This window comes from Camelus ferus, chromosome 8 (assembly GCF_009834535.1).
Source record: "Camelus ferus isolate YT-003-E chromosome 8, BCGSAC_Cfer_1.0, whole genome shotgun sequence".
NCBI lineage: Eukaryota > Metazoa > Chordata > Mammalia > Artiodactyla > Camelidae > Camelus > Camelus ferus.
Window position 1 is genome coordinate 73,098,354 of NC_045703.1, and position 24,761 is coordinate 73,123,114.

The following is a 24,761-nucleotide window of genomic DNA, read 5'->3' on the forward strand; positions in this document are numbered from 1 at the left end:
GACGTGGGCCCCCGGGGGCGGGGGGGCGTCGTAGGCTGTGATAAGGACGTTGCTTTTTCTCCGAGCGAAGCGAGAAGCCATTGGGTTTTTAAAACCTTTCCCTCTGATTATCGAGATACAGTTCGTATGCCGTAAACAGCACCGCGTTCAGTGCGCAGTTGAGGGGGTGCCCGTGGATCCGCGGTGTGCGCGTCCCTGCTGATCCCAGGACTAGAGGCGCGGCGCCTCCCGGCCGCCCCCCCGCCCCGCGGGCCCCGCTCCCGTAACCAGCCACCGCTTCCGCTGAGCCCCGCGGCGCGGCTTCTCCGGAGACGCCGTGGGAAAGGATAGCCACGCGCTGAGGCCTTTCAGGGCCGCCTTCTTCACTGAGCTTGTCTGTTTTCAAGGCGCGTCCCTGTCGTAGCAGGGGTCGGGACGCCGCCCCTTTTTATGGCTGAATAACCTTGCGTTGTGCGAACAGGCCACATCTAGCTTACTTCTTCACCAGTCGGTGTGCGCTCGGGTCGTTTTGCCCTTTATGAACAATGCTGCTATGCGTGTCCATATGTAAGTCTTTATGTGAACGTATGTTTTAAATTCTTCTGGGTCAAAGAAAACCAGAGCCAGGAGATAGTAAAGTGGAGACAGCAGATCTTAGTCAGGAATTACTGCAACAGGAGAAAGGAGCCCTCGGTGCAGGACCAGGCCCAGTTCTGGGACAAGCGGGGGTTTATAGCCACGGAGCTGGGAGGAGCAGAGGGGTGGTGGGTGGACGGAAAACTATCAAGAGGAAACCTCAGGGTAAGGGGTTTTCTGGCGGAACCAACCGACTGGACTCCTGCTGGAGGCAGGCCACGTGGTCGATGTCCTCTGGGGCGGGGGGGACACGAGGGGTCTGGTCGGACATGAGGGCGGGGGCTTCTGGTTCAGTGGACTTAGGGTTCTTGCTGAAGCCGGGCCCTGAGCACACGCCCGAGGACGGGGCGGGGCCGGCTCGGAGGGCCCGTCTGTAGTCCAGCGTCGGGTCCAGGAGAGGGGCTTTGCTGGTCCCTGGGACCAGAAGTGCGGGGTCACGTGGCCACCCTGGGGCAACCTTGTGAAGAGCTATTGGACTTTCTTCCTCAGGGGCTGCTCTGTTTTGTGTTCCCACCAGCAGGGTAGGAGGGCCGCCTTCTCTCCACGTACTCGTCAACTCCTGTATTTTCCATGTTTTTGATTCTAGCCATCCTGTGGTGTGACGTGGCCTCCTGTGGTTTTGCTTTGTGTCCCTGGATGACTGAGGTGTTCGACCATCTTTCCACGGGCCTAGTGGTCACTTGTCTCCCTTAGAGAAATCTCCGTTCAAGTAACCACTGGACTAAAAAGCCTTTCAGTGTAACGTACAAAGAGAACACAAATTCTGCGTGTGCCTGCGTGACTTCGCGAAGTGAACGCACTTGTGCGGCCAGCACCCCCGGAGAGCTGGACCGGGTGGCACCTGGGGAGCGCCCTGCTGGCCCGCTGGCCGCTGGCCTTGAGGGGCATGACGGGTCCGCTCTTCTCTTTGGAAAACGTCAAGCTGGCCCCACGTGGGGAACAGCCTTTACAAATGGTCCCTTGGAGAACACGTTTGTAAATAAATCTTGGCCTGCATTTCTCCGCGTCCCCTCAGGAGGGCATCCTGGAGCGGGCGTCGCAGGTCGAATGGAACGCGTGTTTCAAAGCCCTCCTGACGTGTAGCCACGTTAGTCATCTCCTTGCTTTCCCAGCAAAACGTCACGCGGCTCAGAGTCCAGGGCCAGGCAGACACCCAGGCAGAATGTGACTGAAGGCGGGAAGGCTTTTCAAAAAAGAAAATGACGAGATAGTGGCTCCTGGCGGCGGGAGAGACACGGAGTGAGGAGTGAGGGACGACGGCCGGGAGGGCGGGCAGCAGGCCGGACTCTCCCCAGCGGCCCTGCTGGGGAGCCACTCCTGGACCGCAACCTGGAGGGAGAATGAGGCGGGTAGGCGTCCTCAGGAACTGGGACTTGGAAGACCCCAAACCCAGCAGAAAACCAGCAGGCGGCTTGGTGGGTTAGGGTCAGCATCAGCGAGCAGACCTGTGATGACGGCGGCCAGGTCGAGGCCCCCCAGCACCCCTGGGGCCGGGGGCCGTCACAGGGCCGGGGCCTGGGCTGCGGGGCATCTGAAGCTCAGTCCCTGCCCTGCTGGTCACGCTGGGAAGGGCTGTAGCCCTGAACCTACGAAGAAAAGCGCAGTTGTCTTGGGGAAAGGAGAGTGGAACCCCTGCCGCCTCCTTCACCTGCGCACCCATGTCCTGGAACACGTGGCACCTGAGCACGGCCTCCCAGGGCAGCCTTGCAGCCATGCCCGTCCCTCAGGCCTCCCGGTCCCCGCGCTCTCCAGCTGGGCCTGGTCCCCGGTGCAGGTCTGTCCATGGCGGTTTCGCCATGTGGCCCAGGGCTAGGCTCCAACGGCTTCATCCTGTACCTTCTTATCCCAGTATGGCCAAGTGGTTATCAAATACTTTTTTAAGAAATGCAAGAAGTGTCAACTCGATGGCAGACTTGTGTCGAATGTGTAATCTGAACACGAGCTGAGGCTCACGCTGCAGAGACGAGAGTGGGGAAGCACTCCCGCGCCGGGGCCTCCGCGAGGCCCATCCCTCACCTCCCGTTTGCTGATTGGATGGCTCAGCTCATGCTGTCCAACAGAGCATCCTACACCCTTCCGTGCGCTAGAGGCCTGGGTTAAACAGAATAGCGATCAGTGGTCTAGGGACTATCTGACAACCTGCGGTTGCCTTGAAGATTGAGTGAAAATGTCAAAGGAAGTTAGCCTAGCCCTTGCCGCCCCAAATGTAAGCCCGCTGAGGATGGCTCGGCAGCCTTTTAGGAACCCGCTGGGAGGGGCTTCACGGAGGACACGTCCCGGGCATCTAGAGAGGGTTAGCCATGCGAGGGCTCTGGGCGCTTGAGGGTGCAGGCTCCAGGAACAGGGGGCAGAAGGACACCCCAGGCTCCCTGGAAGCATGTACGATGGTTGCCCCTGAGCAGAGCTGCCCCACGTAGACCAGATGGAGCTTTGCTGATCACAGGCAGGAAAACACCGCGCCTGCTTTTCCCGCAGACGAAGGAGGTCCGACTCCCGAAACAAGATGTGGACCGTCCCCCAGCCCTGCTGCGCCATGGGTACTAAACCGGTGTTCTCTGTGCTAACGAACACACATTTATTAAGGGCCTGCTCTGTTCTGGGTGACGTGTTGGGCCCAGGACGGCACAGCACAGCCGTCACCCTCAGGGCTCAAAGTCTAGCAGAAGGTGAGAGAAACATGACCAAATACGTTCTGAGGACGTGATGGAAACAGATGTCAAACGCTGTGCACGTGACAGTGCTTTTCCACTTTCACCCGCGTGAAGAGTGTGTTGTGTTTCTTTCCTAGTCTCAAGGATCACTGGATTTTAAAACTGGAAACGATCTAGGAGGCCGTTCAGGCTGGTTCCTTCCTGCTGAGCCCAGGGCGGTGGGGGAGTGTGGACCACCCCGAGCCCCGGATCCAGCCCGAGCCCGTGGGTGTTTCCTCCGGCGGCAGTAACAAAGCCCCACAAAGCCAGTGGCTCAGACACGTGGCTCGTGTGGATCAGGGATAAAACCCTACGAGCCTCACACACTGAGAGGGACGGACGGACTTGGAAATGTGGGGTGGGCTGTGCGCTGACGCTGGGGAGGGGTCTGGAATGAGCTTTCGGCCGTCTTCCCTGATGGGCACCGGCAGGTGCATGTCTAACTGACCCGAGGGGGCATCCTCTGCATTTGGCTTGGCGTGCCTTCTGCAGCTTTTCTCCCTTTGGAAATGAACTTCCCAAATGGATCAGTGGGTCAAATCTGAAGCATCTGTTATTCCCTGACTCACACATAAAATGGGGTCGTCCCATTTTGGGCACTTCCAGAAGTGTGTGACCCTAGGCCCACGTCTTGCACGCTTTCTGCCTGTTTCCTCACCTGTATGATGACGATAACCCAGGACCCCTCCCTTGTCGCTACGAGGCTGCTGTGCGGAGAGGCCCGGGAGCCATTGCGCGGAGTCTGGTAGGCAGCGTCGCCACTGTCGCTGTCGCCACCCCCGGGGGCTCTGTCCCGGCCAAGGGGGAGGCTTGCTGGGGGGTTTGTTAATTATAGGGTTTGGGATGATCTCTAAGGATGTTCAAGACACCTTGGTCTTAGCAGCAGGTTAGAGGCGCCCTCCACTTGGTGCCGAGCGACTGAGGGCGTGGATATCTGCGAGTCTGCGCTTAGGTTTCACGCACGACTCGTGCTTACGTGACTATGGTTTTCTGCGTGTGACAAGGTTATTCAGCCTCAAGTTCCTCGTGGATAACTTCACTTTTAATTGGGATCCCTGGTCCTTGGACATGGTGTTCAGACAGCATTGCAGTTGTGTGAAAGCTGTCTGAGCTCTGAGCCAGGCCCCTCCTCATCCCACGGCCACTGAGATGTGTGGGGTTGTCACCTTAGCGCCTGTCACACCCTTGTTTCCCAAGAACAGAAGGTGATAAAGCCGTTGGGACCAGGATCATTCCTGCCTAGAGTTTTCCTCTGAGCAAAACCTGCTTTTGATTTTGCCTTTTGTCTTGTTCTGCCTGTTTCCAGGAGGTGGCAGCCCGAGCCTGCAGATGACACCGTGGCCCGGGCTCCTGGGGGACACGGGGACGTCCGTGTCAGGTGAGGCCCCACTGTGCCTGTAACACTGGGACCGTCTCCCAGAATGGCTCGTAGGGGACTTTCCTTCAGCAGAAGGCTGGCATGCCTCGTGGGCTTTCTGTGCTAGTTATAAGGGGAAGTTCTGTAACGTAGAAAATCTGTAGCTTCTCTGGTTTTTCAAAACTTTGCATCTCTCTTGCCAAGCTTAAAGCTGCAGAAAGAGAACGTTCCAGGTTCTAGAACCTCTCAGCACTCTGTACTCCGTGCTCCGACACTGAGTGCAGCTGGCTCCGGTGAACTTTTAACAACAAAACTCACAAAATACCAGAAAGAAAAGGAGAACGGATTAGTGATGTTGGGGAGGAGGCGTTTCCACCTGTTTGAACGGACAGCTTGGATGGCAGAAGGGAAACAAGGAGCTCTTTGGAATGAGGGTTCCTGGGGCTGGAGGGAGAGGAGTGTTGCTTTTCCAGATTTGCCGTTTTAAACTGCAGTTTGGTGTGCAAGCTTCCAGGCATTGGCTCCCCTCCTGCATGTACCGTCGTACAAGTGCACGCATACACACACACAGATAACATGCAGTACTGTTACCAGTATAAAACACACACGTACATGTATGAGATGTAAGCACTGTCAGGCAACTTGTCACTTAAATAAATAGATCTGGGCATCTACATACTTCTGTGCAAACATAGCTTTCCCTTTATTTTTAAGGACTTACAGAATTTTGCTATCCTGTATTTTATTTATCCAATTTATTCAACTTAGAACCTTTAGGTTTCTAAATGTTATTGTTGTTATTTCAAAAAGAAATCTGCAATAAACATCTTTGTGCAAAGAGGCTGAGTTGCTGGGACAAGAAGCAAAAGCATCAATAATTTGCACAATTTTCACATACTGCCAATTAACCTCCCAGAGTGGGCAGGCTTACCCTGCAAGGCCAGTGGGCGCAGCTGCTTCCCTCCTCGCAGGCTCGCTGTGAGCACTGGTGTGTCTTCTGCCCCGGCCCACCCCAGCTCTCACATGGGGGCAAGGATACAGCTTTGCGGGGAGACAGCCAGGCTACTGCATGTTTAGCACAGTGTCTGGGCTGATTGGAAAGAATTAAAAAAGAATTAAAAGAATTCCTGAGGTCACTTCTCAGGGCGGACACTCCAGTTGGAGGACGTGAGAAACGATGGAGCCAGCAGGCTGCTGCGAGATGCTGTTTGCTTCTCTGCAGTTACAGCTGTCAGGACCAGGAGCTATTTTTGTCCCAGATATAAAAGAAGTTGGTATTGTTTTAGCTCAGACACAAGTGGGAAGGCACAGCCCCTTGTCCATCCTCTCCAAGGAGCCCAGCTGTTTAGGGGGGACCACCAGCTGGCCCGTGCGGGGTCCATCCTTACAGGACAATAGCCCCAGGGCCCGTTTTCCGGGTCAGCCCAGATAAGCCCCTTCCAAGCTGGGAGGAGGCTGCTCTGGCAGGTTGCTTCAACTGGGTTGAGTTCCCAGCTCAAGTAGAAAAATTTCTTTAATGGGAGAGTTTGTAAAAAACTTGTTCCAACACGGACGCCCATTGCCCCCGCAGATCTGTTCTGTCCCTGTGGAGAGTGCTCTGGTGCCCCTAGAGCGGAGGTGAGTGATGGCCGGGGCCTTGATGTGAGACATGCCAGTGGGGTCACACCAGTGACCTGGGCTGTCTCTCCTTGGGCTCCAGCCAACGTCACAGAAGCTGGCAGAGCCACGTGTGGCCTCACGTGGGACAGACCTAGTGCGCCCTGAGCCGTGGCTGGGCTGGGGCTGAGTGTGACAGACGTCTCCTGCCTGCAGGTGTTGGGTGAAGAAACACCGGGACTTCTCCGGGATTCCATGCCCCTCAGCGCAGTGACAGCAGAAGCCTTGACTTTCCCACAGGGCTCGATGACCTCAGGACACAGGACACGGCAGTGTATTCTCAGCCACATGAGGCAGCAGGTTGCAGGGTTTCTAACGTACTTTTGGAGGCTTTGGCAGCTCCACTGCTGTTCCGTGGGTTTTCTCTTATGTGTGGTTTTCCTGGCAAAGGGGTGATTGATTACTTGACGAGGTGCCTGGTCTGTTTTCAGTCAGCACCCCTGAAGGGGAACCCGGGCAGCTCCCAGGAGCCCCAGGAGCAGGCTCGCCGAGGTGCACCCGGGCCGGGAAGCCACCCGCGTCCCCTCCGGTCCCCGGCTCAGGGCTTTTCAGCTGCCTGCCCCTGGACGTTCTGCTGCAGTTTTTCCAATAGAGTTTTAAATTCATAGGAGAACTGACCTGGAAAGGATCTTAGAAACCATGGAAACTGTGCCTTCATTTTCCAGGTGAGGAACTTGAAATCCTGTGAGGTTAAACGAGGCTGAAGCAGACCCTACCCCGTGGAACTGCACAACGGTTGGGGAAATTTTGAAGGGATGGACAGGGTGGACAGGGAATTAGGGGAGACTTGTAAAGAGCTGGTTCTGGAAAGATGGTGGAAGTTTCTCAGAGAGCGAGAAAAGACATTCCAGGTGGAGGAAAACCATGGCTACCTGCCCAGAGGTGGGCATCAAAGTCTCCTGGGGCCCCAGCAAAGAGACCACGGGGAAGGGCGATGGTGGATGCAGTGGCAGGCAGGCTGCAGCCATGTTGTGACTCGCAGGTGTGCCATGCTTGGAGGTGTGATGTCTTTAGTGTCCAGATGTCTTAGCCAGGTGCATGGTGAGTCCTTGGGTTCATGACAAGGTCATCATGGTCAGCCCTTAAGATCCCAGAGGCTTCGTCACCTTGGTCAGTGTCCCTGTCAAAGGGCTGTCTGGATTAGATGAATTCAAGGAAGATGTCTGTCAAGAGCCCTTAGTTTTACTTGCATATGTTCCAGGTGTGAGCACTTCTGTGTTAAGTCTCAGTTTCTTCAGCTGTCATGTGGCAGCTCTTGGGGAAATGCACTGTGCTGTCCATGAGCCTGCCTTGAGTTACTGAAAACATATCGAGCTGGTAGCAAAAAGTCCACACTGCAGTGTGGACACTGGTAGGTGAGTGTCTATAAACGCTTGCTTTCCAAATCTCATTCCTAGACCTGAACGGTCTCCGGTCGTGGCCCCCACGAACGTGGAGTTAGCTTGCACGAGGACAAGATCCTGGGACACCGTTTTTATTCCAGGGCGAACATTTTACAAAGTGAAATGGTTACTTCCTGAAACACACCCTGGGCGTAATTTCAGCGTTACTCACTCAGCAGGCAGCTTCTGGCACTTGGGCAATGGGGTCACCTCCTCTGTCGTGACTGTCTGCGCTCTTCTAGACATTGCAGGAAGTCCCCAACCCGATGCCCTTTCAGAGCTGAGCCCGTTCCAGAGAAAGCGCTGGTCCTTGCTGGTGGGTCCCTTTGCTTTAAGCTTGTAAACCATGGTTCCTTCCAGGTCAGTCCCCCTGCCTCAGAAGGGCAGGCGTCTCTGCGTTACTCACCCTTCTCATCCGTCCTCTGCATCCCGGAGACTGAAGCCTGCAGCTTTCCCCTGTCACACTGCTCGCCTCTCCTTGATGCGTTTGTGCTGATTGGCGTTTAGCAAGTCACAGCGCCCGGTGGCTCCCAGCTCTCCCTGGGGGAGGGTCTAGCCCCGCAGGGATGTGGGGATGCAGGTCACGGGTCCCCCTCACTCCCAGCGTGCTTTCTGCTCCACGGACTTGCCCCTGTTCTGGTCAAGGTGCCTCTCAGTCCTTGACCAATAAAGAAGGAAGCCAAGAGGGTGTCAGCGGCACTGCACGTTGTAATTACATAGAATAAAGCTGGAAGGAGATGCCAGGAAAGGCCTCTTACAGCAGGTAATGGGAGGTATTTAAAAAAATACGTGCCTCTGGCTGCGGGATCCTGATGAGGGGAGGTAAAGTGTTGGGTTCCTAAATCAACAGTGGTCCCCCAGGCACCCTTCAGTCTGGTTAAGATGCTACCAGGCTCATCACCATACCGTCTCTCCTGTCGGCGTGACATCACAGCCATGTAAGCGCGGGCTTGTACATCACACCCCCATCCCCCCATCTCCTCTAGGAAATAAACTTGCAAACTCATGAAACACCACGGGCTGAAACGCCCTGCATCACGTTGCATGCGGAAGGACTTGTACCAGTTCAGCCGTCCGACCTCAGCACAGCCCCGCGGCCGGAGGGGAATGGCAGGGCGCCCGGAAGAGACCCCAGGGGCCTTCCTCACACGGACTAGAGCATCCCCGCCTCCCCTGCGCAGACGGGCCTGGCCGCAGTGGGACCAGGACAGGTTCCCAGTGCCGGACGTCAGAGGGGCCACTGGCAAACCCAGTGCCGGTCCTTATGGAAGGGGTGCTTTTGCCTGAAGGAAAAAATTAATAGGCATCACCGTGTGACAGAGCCAGCTGCCGGGCAAGACGCAAAGTGGCGCAGCGACCGCGCTGTCTCTTGCGTCTGCTTAACCCGACGGCGCCCTGCAAAGGCAGCCTGCCCCCCTCCCGTCACAGCGGGCGTCGGGGTGGGCGCCCCCGGCTTCCTTAGTCCGCGCGTGAGGCCTGGCCGGCCGGACAGCGAGTTCTGTGGGCGCACGCGGTGTCCACCTTCTCCCCTGACACTGCCGATAACGCCCAGCCGGCTCACCTGGGACCACGCCAGGCAGGGCCCTGTTCTCAGGCCTGAGCCGTGGGAGACCCCTCTGCAGGCGGGTCCCCTTTCGAGTGATGCTGGTTGAAAAGCCAGCGCCTTCTGCTCTGAAGATGTCTTTCAGCTGCAAATGTTTTCATCATCAGAGGCATTTCATCTCAATAGCCAGTGATTCAAAACATTACCAGTGACATTTTTTCCGACTCCACATATGAGTGATGTCATATGGCATTTTTCTTTCTCTTTCTAGCTTACTTCACTTAGTATGACGGTCTCCAGGTCCACCCAAATAATGATACAAATGAACTTACTTACAAAGCAGAAACAGACTCACCGACATAGAAAACAAACCTGTGGTCACCGGGGGAAAGGGGGTGGGATGGACACACTGCTGTATGTAAAACAGACAAACGAGCAGGTCCTGCTGTGCAGCACAGGGGCCTGAGTCAGTGCCCTGTGACAGCCTAGAGTGCGAAAGAACAGGGAAAGGAGGGCACGTGTACAGCTGAGCCACCGTGCTGTGTGCCAGGAAGCAGCGCAGCATTGTAAACCAACTGCCTTTGATAAAAAGGAAAAAGAAGAAAGAAACAAATAAAAAATGAAAGATGACCAGTGAAATGAACTTGTCCCCACCTCCGTGTTACCCGCTTCCCCCCTGCTCTGAACGCTTGGGCTGAGGGCCCGGCTGAGGGCCCTGGGACGGACAGACCCGAGCTTGGAGAGACAGATGGATGGACACAGACCCGAGTTTAAAGCCCAGCGGCCCTCGGCACGTCCTACACTCGAGCCGTCTGAGCTGAGTCTCAGCTTGTCTGTGCGCAGAGAGAGGGTGGTCTCTCTGCTTTCAGGGGTCTGGGGGCTCAGAGGAGGGTCCGGGAAGCACCGAGCAGCAGCAGGTGGGTAGTCCTGTCCCTGGGCAGTGAGGATGGAGGTCCCCGAGCCCTGGTCCCGGGCAGATGTGGGGACTCCAGCCACGGGAGGGGCACGTGGGGGTGCTCTGGGCCCGGGTCCTGGGACACGCATCTGCTCCCGGCTGGGGGTGTGGGTCCCCTCGGCCCTACTCACAGCCCGGCTCAGATGTCCCCCACCTAGCTCCTCGTGTCCCCCTCCGACACCTGCCCTCTCGTCCCTCCCAGCCTACCTTGGACATTCTCCACCTTGCACAGCCCGATGCACTCCCTCAGACAGTCTCCATTCACGTGCCCCATTTGCTCCCTCACACTCTACCTCAGACATCCTCCCACCCCTGTGCTACCTCGATGTTTTCCATCTTGTTCCCCCTCAACTTCTGCCTCTCACTGTTACCGAGTCCAAACGTGTCTGCTCTCTGCACGACAGACCAATTGAATGAGAGACGAGGTGCAGGGGAAGGAAGAACGACTTTATTCGGAAGGACAGCAGGCTGAGAAGATGGGGGACTCGTGTCCTGGAGAACCATCCTCCCCAAGGCACAGTTCAGGCTCCTGAAAGGGGAGGGCTGTGCCTGGTTGCCTCAAACTTCCTGGTGTGGGAATCCTTTGTTCCTGCAGCTGTCCCCGTGGGCCAGGCTGTGATGTTCCTGTAAACCTCCAACAAGGCAATGCTGTTCTCTGTCCTGCACCTTTTTGTCTCTGTATGAGTGGAGACATGACCTACCCTTAAGGGTCAGAGCCTGGAGAACGGGCTCTCCCGTCCATGTCAGGCTCCAGGCGACATTCTTCTACAAAAGGTGCAGAACCAGCAGGACCCAGCCCAGGACGCAGAGCCCGGCATTGGAGCTAAAGGCACAGCTCTCGCGTGGAGTCGGTCTGCTCTTCCCTGTGACGATGTGTTCCCCGTCTTGTCTCTTCCCAAGCCCCACCTCAGCTGTTCCCCGTCCTGTCCCCCTCACGCCTGACCTCAGATTGTCTTTAGCGTGTTTCCCCTCACCTTTACCCCAGGCGTTTCCCACCCTCCTACCCCTCACAATGCAGGCCAGCCGCCCCCCGACGTGTGCCCGTCAAGACCTGCCCTCAGCGGCCCCCGGCCCCCGCCCCCCGCGCGGGGCCCCCGTCGGGGCCCCTGTCTCCTGCGCCGGCTCCGCCCTCACCTCTGCGCTGAGACCGCGGCGCTGCCGGCTTAGTTCCGTGAAGCGCGGCCTCGCTGTGTGTCTCCGCGCAGGCTGCCTCCTGCGCGGGCTACTTCCCCGCCGTGAACTTCGGCGCCTCAAGTGAAGGGCGTGTCAACGAGCTCAGTAATGGTGAGGAATCATTTTTATCTTCAAGGTATTTTCAAAGATCCCTTTGAATCCTGTCAGCTCAACTCGTCCGAAGCCTGGTGACTCCACGTCAGGTTTCCCATCGATGTTACTAAAACGTGAGAGAGGAGGGTCTTTGTTACTCAGGCCACAGCGGAGCGCAGGTCCAGCGACCCTCAGGCACACACGTGCTGTCCTGCGTCGCGGCCTCCGCCTCTGATATGTGTCCCCCGTGCCTCGTGGTGAGGACTCCAGGGGTATGAACTCAGAGCAGCCCGCCTTCCCAGGTGGGCGCGGTGACCTGTCTGCATTGCAACCCAACAGAGGCTTTTTTAAACACCTTAAATCCATCAGCCAAGATGTAAACTTTGCGTGCGTGTGGGAAGTATGTTAAGTGCTCTACCTAAAATCTCCCTTCAAACGACAGTGAAAGAAAGAGACGAGGGTATGACCACAGCGGGCAGCCCTGTTTTTCAGCGTCTCCCGGATCGTTCCCACAGAGACGTCAGCCCCGCACAGGGATTCCTGTTGGCTACCGCCCCACACACTCAGGAGCGAAGTGCGATTACAGCCGGTAGGCCTCGCGCAGCCTGAACTGAAAACCTGCGCTTGCCCGGGCTGAACGGCTCAGCCCCGGGCGCAGCTGCGACACGGGCGCTCCGCCCGCCGTGCGAGGTGGGGCGGCTCCTTCGGGCGCCGCGTCCTTGGCTGAGGCCACAGGCCTCGCGAGGGCGCCCAGCTTCCACCTGCTTTGTTTTAGCCCTTTCAGTCCTCTTCTAAGTAAAAGTAGGCCATGCTTAGTACTTGCAGGTTCAGTTCACTGGGGCACACCCCATGGACTTTAGGGCTGACATGTCCCCTCGCCCTGCGACCAAGCGCAGCGCTGAACACAGGTGGACGAGGTGGCCCTGGCCTGGAGCTCGTCAAGCGTCAAGTTGGCTTCAAGTGCTGGTGCCCATTCAGGGGCACGTTAATGCGAGTGTCCTGCTCAGCGCCCTGTGACAGGACCGTCCTCCGTCTGCCATGAGCCATCCCGCCCCACACTCCCGGGGGTGCGAGGACGCTGCTGTCCCCTCGGGCTGGGTCCCTGGAGCGGGAGCAGGCGGTCCTGACCTAGAGGACCGCGCGGCGCCGGCCCGGGCGAGCCCGGTGCCCCGGGCACTGTCCAGCGACGGGGAAGCGACCAGGCTGTGATCAGGAGACGTTCTGGGTAAACTATTCAGGAGATCTCAGAAGAAAGGGCCTGGAATCTCCACAGCTCCCGCGATTTGTGTAACTATTTCCTCTCTCCAAAAACAAATTTACTTTGTTCCTGTATTTGTACAATTGCATTCCCCTAATTTTACAGGATTTTGACTGGGCAAAGTCCCCCAGTCTCCAGGGACATGCGGGGAAAGGTGGTGTGCAGGGTTCAGCTCTAAGGTTCTGAAGTACTCCTGGTGTCTCCCCTGCACTCAGACCCAGGCGAGAACGGGCAAGGGCCCAGGACTCCTCTCCCTGGGAGCCGGCCCTCCTTCGCCACGCTGGCCGAGAGGGGCCCTGGGTCTGCCTGCTCGACGCCACCTGAGCAGCCATCCCTGATTCGCGTGGGCGTGCCTGTTTGCGCTGTCTAAGCTGCCCTGGGTCCCCATCTAACCTGCTGGCTCCCGAGATCAGCCCTCCGCAGCGGGGGGCACTGCCCTATCCCAGAAGCTGTTTGGAGTATAGGCTCATCTCCGGTGGTGACACTGATTGCAGGTCACTGTAGTCATGTAATGGGAGTGGATTATGGATGCTAAATGCTACAGACTGAATGATTGTGTCGTCCTAAAATCTTGTGTTAAAATCCTAACCCCCAGTCTGATGGTGTTAGGAGGTGGGACCTTTGGGAGGTGATTGGGTCATTAGGGTGGAGCCCCCTTGAATGGGATTGGCGCTTTGTCAAATGGGGCCCAGAGGATCCCACCCCTTCCTCCACGTGGGGACACAGGGAGAAGACAGCGTCTGTGAACCAGGAAGCAGGCTGTCACCAGACGCTGAGTCTGCAGGCACCTGGATCTTGGACGTCCAGCCCCGGGACTGAGAGGGCCCCGTGTGTGTGCTCTGGTACAGCAGCCCCAACAGATCCAAACAGTAACGTTCTACGAGGGGGCCCCCAAATGCCCACACGCCCCCTCACCGCCGGGAAACTCTTTAGAATGCACGTCAGGAAGCAGGATGTTCTTTGAAGGACGTCTCCACCGTCGCACACGTGGAGACTAAGGGCCTGCACCTTGTCATGTGAGGACCGGTGGGCTGAAGGCAGGGACGCTGCTTCCCCCAGTGCTGCTGACACAGACCCTCAAGACGGCCCGTCCACTGTCGATGGTGTGGAGAGCCGTCCCCATAGGCTCTGAAGCCTGAGCTGTGACTGGGGCTCCTCGGTGGCCAGAGGGACACTGCCCTCATTCTCGCCATGTCACCAACTCTGATTTAGAAGGTTGGCTGTGATGCTGTCAGCCTGCAGCCTTCACGGGGAAGAACAGACATGCTCGTGTGTGTGTGTGTGCAACCGAATCACTTTGCTGTTTACCTGAAATGAATGCAACACTGCAAATTTAATAAAAAATTAAATTACACATCATTTGACGAATAAAAATGGACCAATTTTAATTAAAACATTTAGCTTTTTAAAAATTATTTGAATTATGTCTGTTCAGCCACGTTAGCATAGCTTTCTCCCTATATTTCCCTTGCCGATTGTCACAAGCCCATCGGACATTACGACCTGGGACACGATTCCGGAGAACAAGCAGCAAAGGTGTTGATAAGTAACAGTGACATTTACTGAGCAGCTGCCAAGCATCAAGCATCCTCCTAGGTGTCAACTCACACGTTTCCGTGGTGACTCTGTCATGCGGGTACTGTTACCACGCCCACTTTCCTGATGTAGAAACGGAGGCACAGACGATGCACCCAACTCGGCGGGTGGAAGCAAGCCGTCAGTGTCGCACCCTTGTCTCCTCTGTTAAATGTGGGGAATCTGCAGCCCAAACAGGCTGCCCTGGGACCGTGTCTGTCCTCCCAGTGCTGGGCGTCTGGGGTCTGGCAGGTGCCCGGGACCCAAACTGCGGGAGCAGTGGTTTAGCTGGAGGGGGATGGTTCACTGGCACGAACTGCACGTGTTCTCTAGAGCTTGTAAAAAAAACATGTAAAAAATATGACCCAGAAAATTAATAGAAGAGTGTGTTTAGAGAGCCGAGGCAGCTGTAAGTACCTCTGCTGGGTGGAGGCTAAAGAGAACTTGGCATTTGGAGGGTCTGCCTTATTTTCTCAGGCCTCGGGGAGGGAAACCCCACCCTCAACTGTGTCTCCCCTGGTCAGTTGCCGCCATCACCTTGTCTTCTGATGGCCAGAAGGTTCCGGATCAACGTCAGCCTTTATCTGGGTTAATGTGAAAGTGTTGGCGTCTCGGGCTGTGCCTCTCCGCCTAAACTTTAGAATCAGGTTGCCAGTTTCTGCGACCCCCCCCACCGCGGGAATTTCGGGCGGGACCGCAGCGAGTTCACAGGTGGAGCGGGAGGAGGTGCCCTCCGGTCTTCCCCTGCAGGGCGTTTCTTTGCGTGTCATTTGATGTCCCTCGTCAGAGTTCTGTCTCCCCCCATGGACCTCGCACACAGCTGTTACCACTGTACTTACGCAGTTTCTTGGGGGGGGGGGCGCTAATGTGAGTGGCAGTGTGTTTTTATTTTCAGACTCCACTTGCTCATTGCCGGAAGCACTGACTTTCTAACCATTATTTTTCCACTTTTCATCTTCTCCCACATTTGCTAACAAGGCCTTCAGTGCACTTGTAATTAAGGTGGTGACATGAACGAGGGGGGACTAGTGATTCCCTGTGAGTATCGAACAGTGTTTGGACAGAGTTTAACTTCCCCACGCCACCAGGACCACGTGACCGTGCCACTTCACTTCTGCTTAGTGGAGGCTGTTCATTTCTGTCATCGTGTGACCAGCTCCTCCGGCCACCCTGCCAGAGGGGCCTGGCCTTGACCTTGCCTTGGGTCTGCACTGACCTCACCGTGGGGCTGTCCTCTCCTCCTTGGGTGGAGGGCACACTCCTCCCTTACACGTCATTTTTGGAAGGAAAACCTTGAAGAGTGATTCCTGACACTGGGAGGACCGACAACACTCTCAGGGGTTTTGCCTGGTGAGAGAGCTGAGTCAGCTGTTTACGCCCCAGGATGCTGGAACGTTCTAGACGTGCTGTGGTGGTTTCCAGAAAGAGAGCAATTCGGCATTAAGAAATCTTTAGCGTAACCGAGTGCAAGTGACAGCTTAGTTGGCAGTTTTTAATTATGCGGTGCTGTGATTACGTTATCAAGTCCAAACTCGTTCTGCTCGCTGCATGACAGGCCAGTAAATCAGGAGACGAGGTGCAGGGGAAGGAAGAGTGACTTTATTCAGAAAGCTGACAGACCAAGAAGATGGGGGACTCATGTCCTGGAGAACCGTCCTCCCCAAGGCACAGTTCAGGCTCCTGAAAGGGGAGGGGGTGTGCCTGGTTGCTGCAAACTTCCTGGTGTGGGAAGCCTTTGTTCCTGCAGCTGTCCCCGTGGGCCAGGCTGAGATGTTCCTGTAAACCTCCAACAAGGCAGTGCTGTTGTCTGTCCTGCACCTTTTTGTCTCTGTATGAGTGGAGACATGTCCTACCCTTAAGGGTCGGAGCCTGGAGAACGGGCTCTCCCGTCCGTGTCAGGCTCCAGGCGACATTCTTCTACAAAAGGTGCAGAACCGGCAGGACTCAGCCCAGGACGCAAAGCCCAGGGTTGGAGCCAACGGAACAGACCTAACATGGAGTCAGACGTGTTTCCCCATTACAGTTGTGTGGCTCAAACACGTTCTTTCTGCCCTCAAAACCCAGCCAACAGCAGCCCGCTCCGTCCCCTGACGTGCGTGCAGAGCCGGGAGATGTGCACTTTTCCTCACGGCTGCCAGCGAGTGGCTCTGGCATCTGGTCTCTCTGACCTTTAGCTGCTGCCCTGTGCTGTGAGGGGCGGAGGGGTGGGAGGCGAGGGCCCACGGTACCCCCGGCAGCTGGAATGTCTCATAATTCTGTCCTCCTCCCTCAGCCGGTGGGAGGCCTTCGTGTGAATCAGATAAAATGACCCTTCCTCCAGATGGTCCCTTCATCTGTCCAAAGACTAGAGAGGGGAAGGATAGGGTGGCGGGACCTCAAACTACAGCGAGCATGTGGCCACACTCAGATCCCCGCTGGGCTGCTCTCGACAAGGAGGCTGACTTCAGCAGCTGGTCCGCAGCAGGCCCGGAGGCTGGACTTCCTCCCCAGTCCGTTGCTCCCGGAGTGGTCCTGGGTGTCAGTGGGACTGCGTTGGGAAGGCACGCGGCTCACTGGGAGCGGCTTTCCCGGTGTAACTCCCCACAAGGCCCCTTCCCACCTCCCAGCGTCACTGGGAGCGTGCGAGGCGCACGGAGACACCTCTGAGCTGTGGGCGGGAAGGGACGTGCTTGCTTTCCTAAGGCCTTCCTAGGAGGCCCAGGACACGGCTCCGAGAGCAACAGAAACTACTCGCGTAAACAACTGGCTCTCTTCGGTTTAATTCTCCCTGCAAAGAGCCAGGGCCGCGCAGAGAGGGGACCGGGCGCTGGAGGTCCTTTGACTGCGGTGTGAGAGACGCTGGGCGCTCTCCTGGATGGCACCTGAGCTCCGACCACTGGCCCCAGAGGCGCTTGCTTTTCAGCGACGTGGGTGTGGGGTTGGTGACGGGCCCAGAGCCGCACTTAGGGGGCGGCTCTGCAAGAAGAGCAGCCTTGCCGGCGTGTCTGCCTCGGTGGGATTTTGCCTTTTCGAGCTACCTGGCTCCTCCTTCAACCTTTTGGAGCTTTACTTAAAAAAACATTATTACGCAGCGGTTTGCTTCTTCCTCTGTGGTTTGGCTTGAAGGTGAAGAAACTCCGCATTCCTCTTTTCTTTTCCTTTTCCTGCAGCCTCGCGGCCCTGTGTCACGTCACTGGAGTCGGGGTCTGGATATCGTTTATAAATAAAAAACCTGTGTTTACCTCTTTTAGAAAATCTAAAGACCAAGGGTCCACTTCCGGCACCTGAGTGCACATGCGGGCTGTGTGTCACAGCGTGTTTGTGGTGAGGGGGGTAATTCCCTCAGGGCAGCCGTGAGGCTAGCGGCGTTGGCGTGTCCCCTCGGGGGTGGGAGCAGCGTGTCCAGGGTGGCTTCCTCCCTCTGTGTCCCCAGGACATAAGTGCAGCTGGCTGTGTCTCGGGAGCGCGGGACAGTGCTCATGGCTACACGTCTCACTTCAACTTGTGGTTGGTTGAAATTTGATTCAATTCTTGATTGGAACTGGTTTGTGGAAGTTGGATGAAATTCGTCTGGTTTGAGTATTTATTTCGCTGATCGCTCCCTCTCCGCAGTGCAGACGCATTTCCCTCATAGAGCAAATGTGCACGGAACGAACAGTGACGCACACTTGCAACAGCAGGGGTGGGGACAGGCGGGTGGACAGACTCGGCACAGACAGGGGCCCTCAGAACACTTGTATGCAGAGCACTAGGCTCCGGGAAGATGCCAGGAATCAGACGGATGCGTCCTCAAGTCCATGTGACTGGACCGGGCAGTGTCCCCCGAGGGGCGGCGGTGGGAGGTGGCCTCGCCTGAGTCTCAGTGCCTCGGGCAGGAGCGACTCTCTGGGGGCGAGTGAGGCGGCCGTCAGGGTGCTGTTGGGAGGGTGCCCACCTCCGAGGGTCGCTGTGTTTCCCTTGTTTACAAAGGACACGGTGGGGACTTGGGGCCTGCCCTGGGGGAGACTCGGGACAAGCCCAGTGAGAAACCCTGGTCGCCCAGTGGCCGCGGCTCTGAAGTGGTTGCTTTGAGTCTTCGGGGGAGAAGTTTTCTAAGAAGATGGTAAAAAGGATGTTTTCCTTTGATGCCAAGTCTCAGCTAAAGTGACAGCTGACAAGTGCCTGACGTCACCAGGGACGTGTGGCCCGTCTGAGCAAGGCCTCCTGAGGGTCACCGGAGTTGGCCCTGGGACCTCTAATCGGACACTCCCCTCCTGCCTGTGACAGAGAAAGAGGGACTCCTCGGAGCTAACGAGGGTTTCCCTGGAGAGCCTTGTCCTTCTAACAAGGACAAGGAGAGCTGGAGCGCTGCCTGTCTGTCCTTGCTTGGGGGGGTGTCTGCCAGGAGGGGAGGTCGACCCCTTGCTCATCCGTCCCTCCTGGGTGCCTGGGGGGTGCCCACTTGTACGCCCCGAGCTGCTTCCACGGTGGGCAGGAAGGTGGTGGGAGACCCCCGTCCCCACTCTGCGGCCCTGGGCCAGGTGGTGGGTGGTGAGGGGTGGGGGCTGCAGGGATAAACCGAGCTGGACCAGACTGCTCAGTGCCTGGGATGAGGCTGCTTTCAGCACCTAAAGGCGGCAGGGACGCAGAGGGCTCTGTTCAGATGTCGTCCAGAGGCAGGTGTGCGAGGAGCGGCGAGGGGGACGTCCTGCTGGTCCAGCCGCACGGCTGCGCTTTCAGTCCGCGAAGCCGGAAACGAAGACGTGAGCATCTGCCGGCATCTGCTCTGGGCGCTGGAGGCCGGGAGTGAAGAGTGCAAAGCAGGTGGCGGCCCTCGTGCCGCGGTTACGCTCCCGGAGGAAGACGCGGAGTCACGTCGTGTGACTGGTGGTGAGTGGCGGAGGACGAGGGAGACTGCAGGGACCAGGTGCAGAATGGAGGGCCTCTGGGTGACGCGGCCTGAGAGCAGAGGCCGGGAGGTGCAGGGTGGGCTCGAGCCGAGGGACCCATGGGAGATGGCCTGGAGGCAGGGATGTGCTCGGAGCATCAGGTCAGGGAGGCTGGAATGGAGTCGGTGAGGGGGATGAGGCCTTCGCGGGAACCTCTGGTTCTTTCTCTGAACCGGACGGGAGCCATGCAGACCGAAGGCGGAGGTGGGGATGTGGGCCTGAGGGCTCTGGGTAGGAGAAAGGGGCTTAGATCAGGGGTGCTGTGCTGTGGGGTGGTAGCTTGAGCGCAGAGCCTCAGGAGTGACGGGGGACCGCAGGGAGGGGGTGGGAGCAGCGGCAGGAAGTGAGGGAGGGGTGCGGTGGTTCTATGAGAGCAGATGTATGTCCACCACACCTTGGGGAGGCAGGAGAGCTGTAGGCTGGAGGACACATTCTCTGCACAGAGACAGCAGCAAAGCTGTAGTCCTGGAGGAGGTGGCCCTGGGAGCACAGGAGAGAGGACACCATACCGAGCTGGCCAGCGCCACGGCCGCTGGAGCCCACGGCCAGTCCCCGGGGTGAGGACGTGGCCGCGGAGAGCCGGGGCAGCGCCAGTCTCCCGGCTGCTCCAGACGCTCTAGGGGCCCCTCCACTGACCGACCAGCGTGGAGAGTGGGGACGGTCACGGTGCAAACCCCTCCCCAGGCCCGGCAGTTTGTATCCAGCAAATGTGCACAGCTTTTTATGTGTCAATCATTCCCCAGGAAGTGCTATAAAAAAACAAAGTAAAATGAAGATTTTTTTCATGGTTACGTGGCATATTCCATTCTCTCTTTTCCTCCAAAAGAGAACATTTTCCCAAATTGGATTTTACTTTTAAAATTGGGCTGTCCTGTTTGAAAAGTCAGGCCCACACATCAAAACAGGCCAAATGTGAAAGGTGTCCCCGAAGAGATCCAAGAAGGTTCTCCTGTGGCTGCTTCCAGGGCTGACTCCTCTGAGAAGGTGTCAAATGAAGAGGTTCCCGAATCCCACCAAATTTTCTGGTCACTGAGGGTTACAGGCAGCAGCAGGGGGCCGGGTGGATGGAGGTGGCCAGACCAGCGGCGGCCTTGGGAGGACCGGACACTCCTCGGTCCTGTGCCTCGGGGTGAATCCCCAAACTCCTCCGCCTCCCTGGGCGCCTCGCCTGAGAGGTCGGGCTCACACCTCTGGGCGGGATGCTGGGAGCTGACCCGCAGCGGGATGCGGGTGGGACTCCTGCTCCCGGAACGCCCTCTCAAGGTGGCGTGGGGCCTGGGGTGGCTGCCGCAGGCACAATACACTTTCCTTAAGGGGCGGTTTCACTGGGACGTAACTCACACACCGCAAAGTCCATCCATACAAAGCGTGTAGTTCAGTCATCGTGCTATCCTCACCACGGTCAGGTTCTGGACATTTCTGTCACCCGAAAGAAAGGGGTGGCCCCTTGCTGTCACCCTCCCTCCTTCCCCCAGTCTTGGGCAGCCACACATCTGCGTTGTGTCTCTGTGGATTTGCCCGTTCTGGAGGTTTCATGTGAATGGAATCCTGCGATATATGCTGCTTTGTGACTAATAACATGCTTCTGAGCTCTGGTGCCAGTGAAGATCAAATGAGCTCAAGTCTGTGTACATAGAGCCATGCTCTGTTATTAAATTTTCATCATTTTGCCTGGATTTTTTCTTGTCCCAAATGGTGACTCTTTCTGGTAAATGTGTCCTCTGATCTGTCCCCATAACAATAATTAGTTAAGAATAAATCAACAACTAAAAGTCTATGGGAAATCGCTGGATGGACTGGTCGCTCAAACACGTTATAGCTTTCCCTTCATTTTGATCAGTTCCAGGTGAAGAATCGGGGTAGAGGAACATGGCAGAACACGGTTCCAGCACCGGCGGTGCCTGTGGACACCCGGCCTGGCCTCTGAGCACAGACTGGGTGCACCTTAGGAGCTGGACCCCTTTCAGGGACTTGCGGCCGCACAGGCAGGAGACTCCCCCCCCCCCATGACCAGGCAGCTAAGCGGGGCCTGTGAGCCGCTCTTGTCCGTTGCTTCCCTCGCGTTGCCTGCGCTGTGTTGCTGTGGTCATTTATTTGCGTTTTGTTGAAGCACAGTCAGTTACAATGTGCCAGTTTCTGGTGTCCAGCACCATGACCCGGTCATGCGTGTACGTACGGAAATACTTTCACATATTCTTCTTCGTTAAAGGTTACTCCAGTCTTTTCTGACTCCTGCTGGGCTGTCCTTCAGAGGGAGGAGGAAAGGGGCAGAACTAGGGGAGCCTCGCAGGTAGAACTCAGAGCCCTCGGGGACTAACCGGCTGTGAAGTGGAGGAGAGATGAGTCTGGGCTACACTTCGGATGGAGACGTCGGGCAGGTGGGGACTTGTGTCTGTCCCCCGGGTAGAAACGAGAGAAGAGAAACGGATTTTTTCGGGAGAAGTAAGTGAGGCAAAGAGATGCTAATCTCCAGTTTGGGTACCTGGTTTGACTGCTCTCGGAACCTCCAGGTAAATGTGCACAGGAAGCCTATGAGACACGGGTCTGGGGCTCAGGAATGGGGCTGAACTGGAAACACTGCAGTTCTGCGAACAAACAGCCCCCTGCACCAGGCACTGCGCTGGGAATGCAGGTGAAGACTGGCGGGCGTGCTCCCCGGGTCACTGGGGGCAAGAACAAGGACAAGAACGGTGACCACGGTGACACTGGGTTCACAGGGCACCTGCGATGGCTGTGGGCACCATCTTGTGGGACCTTCACCAGAGCCACCTGAGGTCACACCCCATCAACAGATGAGAAAACAGATTTCTGCTCGGGCCACATGGCCCTTTAGGGGTGGAAAGGGGAGGAGGCCTTGGACGTCTGAGCCCAGACGCTGGCCCGAGCTGTGGTCAGCCCTGCCTCGTGCTGCCGGGGAGTCCAGGAGACGCAGGCAAACCTCCTGAACTTGCGGCAGTGGGACCCCGGGCGGAGCAGGGTCCGGGAAGGATGCTGAGAAGGGCCCTGTGGCCCACTCTCAGGACACAACCCCTCCAGGGCTCCCCTTCCTCTGGCGGCGGGGACTTTCCCACAGCATCCCTGGCGGGCAGCCTGTGGCCCCCAGGAAAGGCTTGATCGACATCTGGGTTATGACATTTGCTCCTGTCCTCGGTGTGGCCATGACCTTGGGGGCTGGCAGGAGAGAGTGAGCAGCAGTCAGTGGGAGGAACGATGACAGAGTCCCCAGGACACCAGGGTGAGACCGGGATCCTGACGAAACAGGGCAAAGTGGTCACAAAGCATGCAGCAAAGTGGTCCTGGCCACCACCGTCCGGCTGACTGTCTTGTGGTCAGGGATGGAGTCAGAGCGGGAAAAACGCCCTGGGCAGTCAGACGCCCCCTTAAACGTGGAGGGGTCTCCTTGCTGCCTCCGAGAGCAGGGACCCCCACGCCTTCTCCCACCGGGGCCCTCCCTCGGCAGCCCCCTGCCCCTGCCCGAGGGGCCCCACGTCCGCGCTCAATGCTGGCTTCTCAGACGGAGCGCCGGGGCCTTCTGGCCTCAGCTGGCTTAATTGTCCCTGGGCCTCCTCCATGAGCCGACAGCCGAATGTGGCGGACCCCACCTTGCTGAGCGTTTTGTCTTGGTGTATTCTTGTTGAATCATTCACAGCGCCCCAGGGTTTCCTCTCCTAATCCAGTCACCGCATCCTGTAATTGGATGAGTTCTCTGAGCACAGAGCAGTCTCTGTCTCAGACTTGCAGGTTCCGAGACTTGAGAGTGAGGCTGGGAACGGCACGTGGACTTGGGACCTGACTGGCTGACACCAGGATCAGACGGTGACAAATGACATTCAGCATGAGTGAGTCCTTTCCGTCAAAGGACACCGGGAGGCCTTCGGAGCTGGTCTCAGTCCACGCCCTGGTCTGAGGCGGGAAGGCAGCACCCCTTACAGAGGAGGTGGATTTCCCTGAAAATAAACTTCAGGTTTTCCGTTGGTAATAGCATATCAGCTTAATGACATTTCCCAGCAGAATTTTTTTCTTTTAAGATATTTTATTATCAGCCCACATTTCGCAAAGACATTTTAAATGGGAGAGAAGACATACTTTCCTGGACTGACATCTCTGGGCATTTAGACTCCGTCCGTGCCCAGGGGTGTGGGGAGGGACCCGGCAGAGGTCTGAGCTGAGCGGGAAGGTCCGTCATGAACGCAGCTTGGCCGTCTCCTCGGAAAGGCAGCAAAGGGCTCATGTTCCTTGTCTTGGCTCCTTCCACTGCACATTTTCTCCTTCTGAGAACCTTCGCCATCGCTGACAGTACCTTGGATCAGAGCCCGGAACATCCTGACAATGGGAACGCTGGTCCGTCCAGCGTCACACCTGATCTCCTGTCCCAAACACTGCTATGGTCACTCTTCTTGCTCCAAGACGCCCATTACTCTCAGTGCCCGTGACCCACGGGGGGTCGTCCTAGTGCCGCAGAGACGGCCCTCTGGCTGGACCTGTTTCTCTGGAGGATGGCCCTTCGGGACGGCCCATCACCCGCCTCCCACCAGAGACGTGTTCATGTGAAGCCATGTCCCAGAATCTGCGCTGGTCCGGCCGGCCGGGGCTGCTCTGAGGCCAGGCGCTTCCCAGGAGGAGTTCTCGTCTGAATGAGGCAGGGGGCTGGGGGAGTGACCCTCAAAGGCCACCCACCCCTTGTGAGTCTGCAGGGAGGGACAGCAGCACAGTTAGCGTGAGGGGGTCCCACCCGCACCCCAAAGGGGACGTCCTGTGAAGGTGTAACACCAGCCCTGCTTCCAGCGCTCCTCGGAGGCGTGCCGTCGAAGACTTGCTCCCACTGGTGCTGCGGACGCCGTGTGGCCCCAGCTCTGGTCGGCCTCCTCACCCCTTCAATCACCCTCTCCCCCCACCCGGTGCCGAGGTCCAGGGGGTCGGGTGAGGTGTCTGTGAGCCATGTGTGTGCGCTTCTGGGCGGGGGGCGGCCGGGGGCGGCCGGGGGCCGTGCTCCTCGGGGAATTCTGCTCCTGCTCCCACGAGGTGACCTTCAGGATCGTCAAGGCCGGAGACAGGTTTAGGCTGCAGGAGCCTGTTCACACGGTGTCCAGCTGAAACAGAGACATTCGGCCAGATGTCCTGGCGTTTTCTCTCTGCGGGGCCACGTCCGGCGTCAGGGCGACGTTCTCCATATGGATACTTGGCATCGCTTTGCAGAGGAGGAAAGTTAGGGTGAGCGGCGTGGAACAAAACAGAATGCCTGAGAGGCCCCAGGAGAGGACCTTGAGCAGACGTGAGACAGAGACCGAAGGGCAGCGCTGTCCCGACGCGCTGACCGGCAGCCCCGCCGCCCCGCCGTGCGGGGGCTCGGGGCGCGGCAGCACGGCGTCCGCGCCCAGGTGCCTGATCCGCGGCCTGAGCACCTCTCTGCCTGCGTCCCCACCCGGGCCCCGGAGTGGTGGGCGGGGAGCCGCGCCGCAGGGCTGGCTTGTCTTTCGGGGGCAGCGCTTCCGTCGTGATGTGACAGTGAGTGTTTCCCAGCAGCTCCTGACGTCCCCGCAGGGTCCCGACCGTCCCA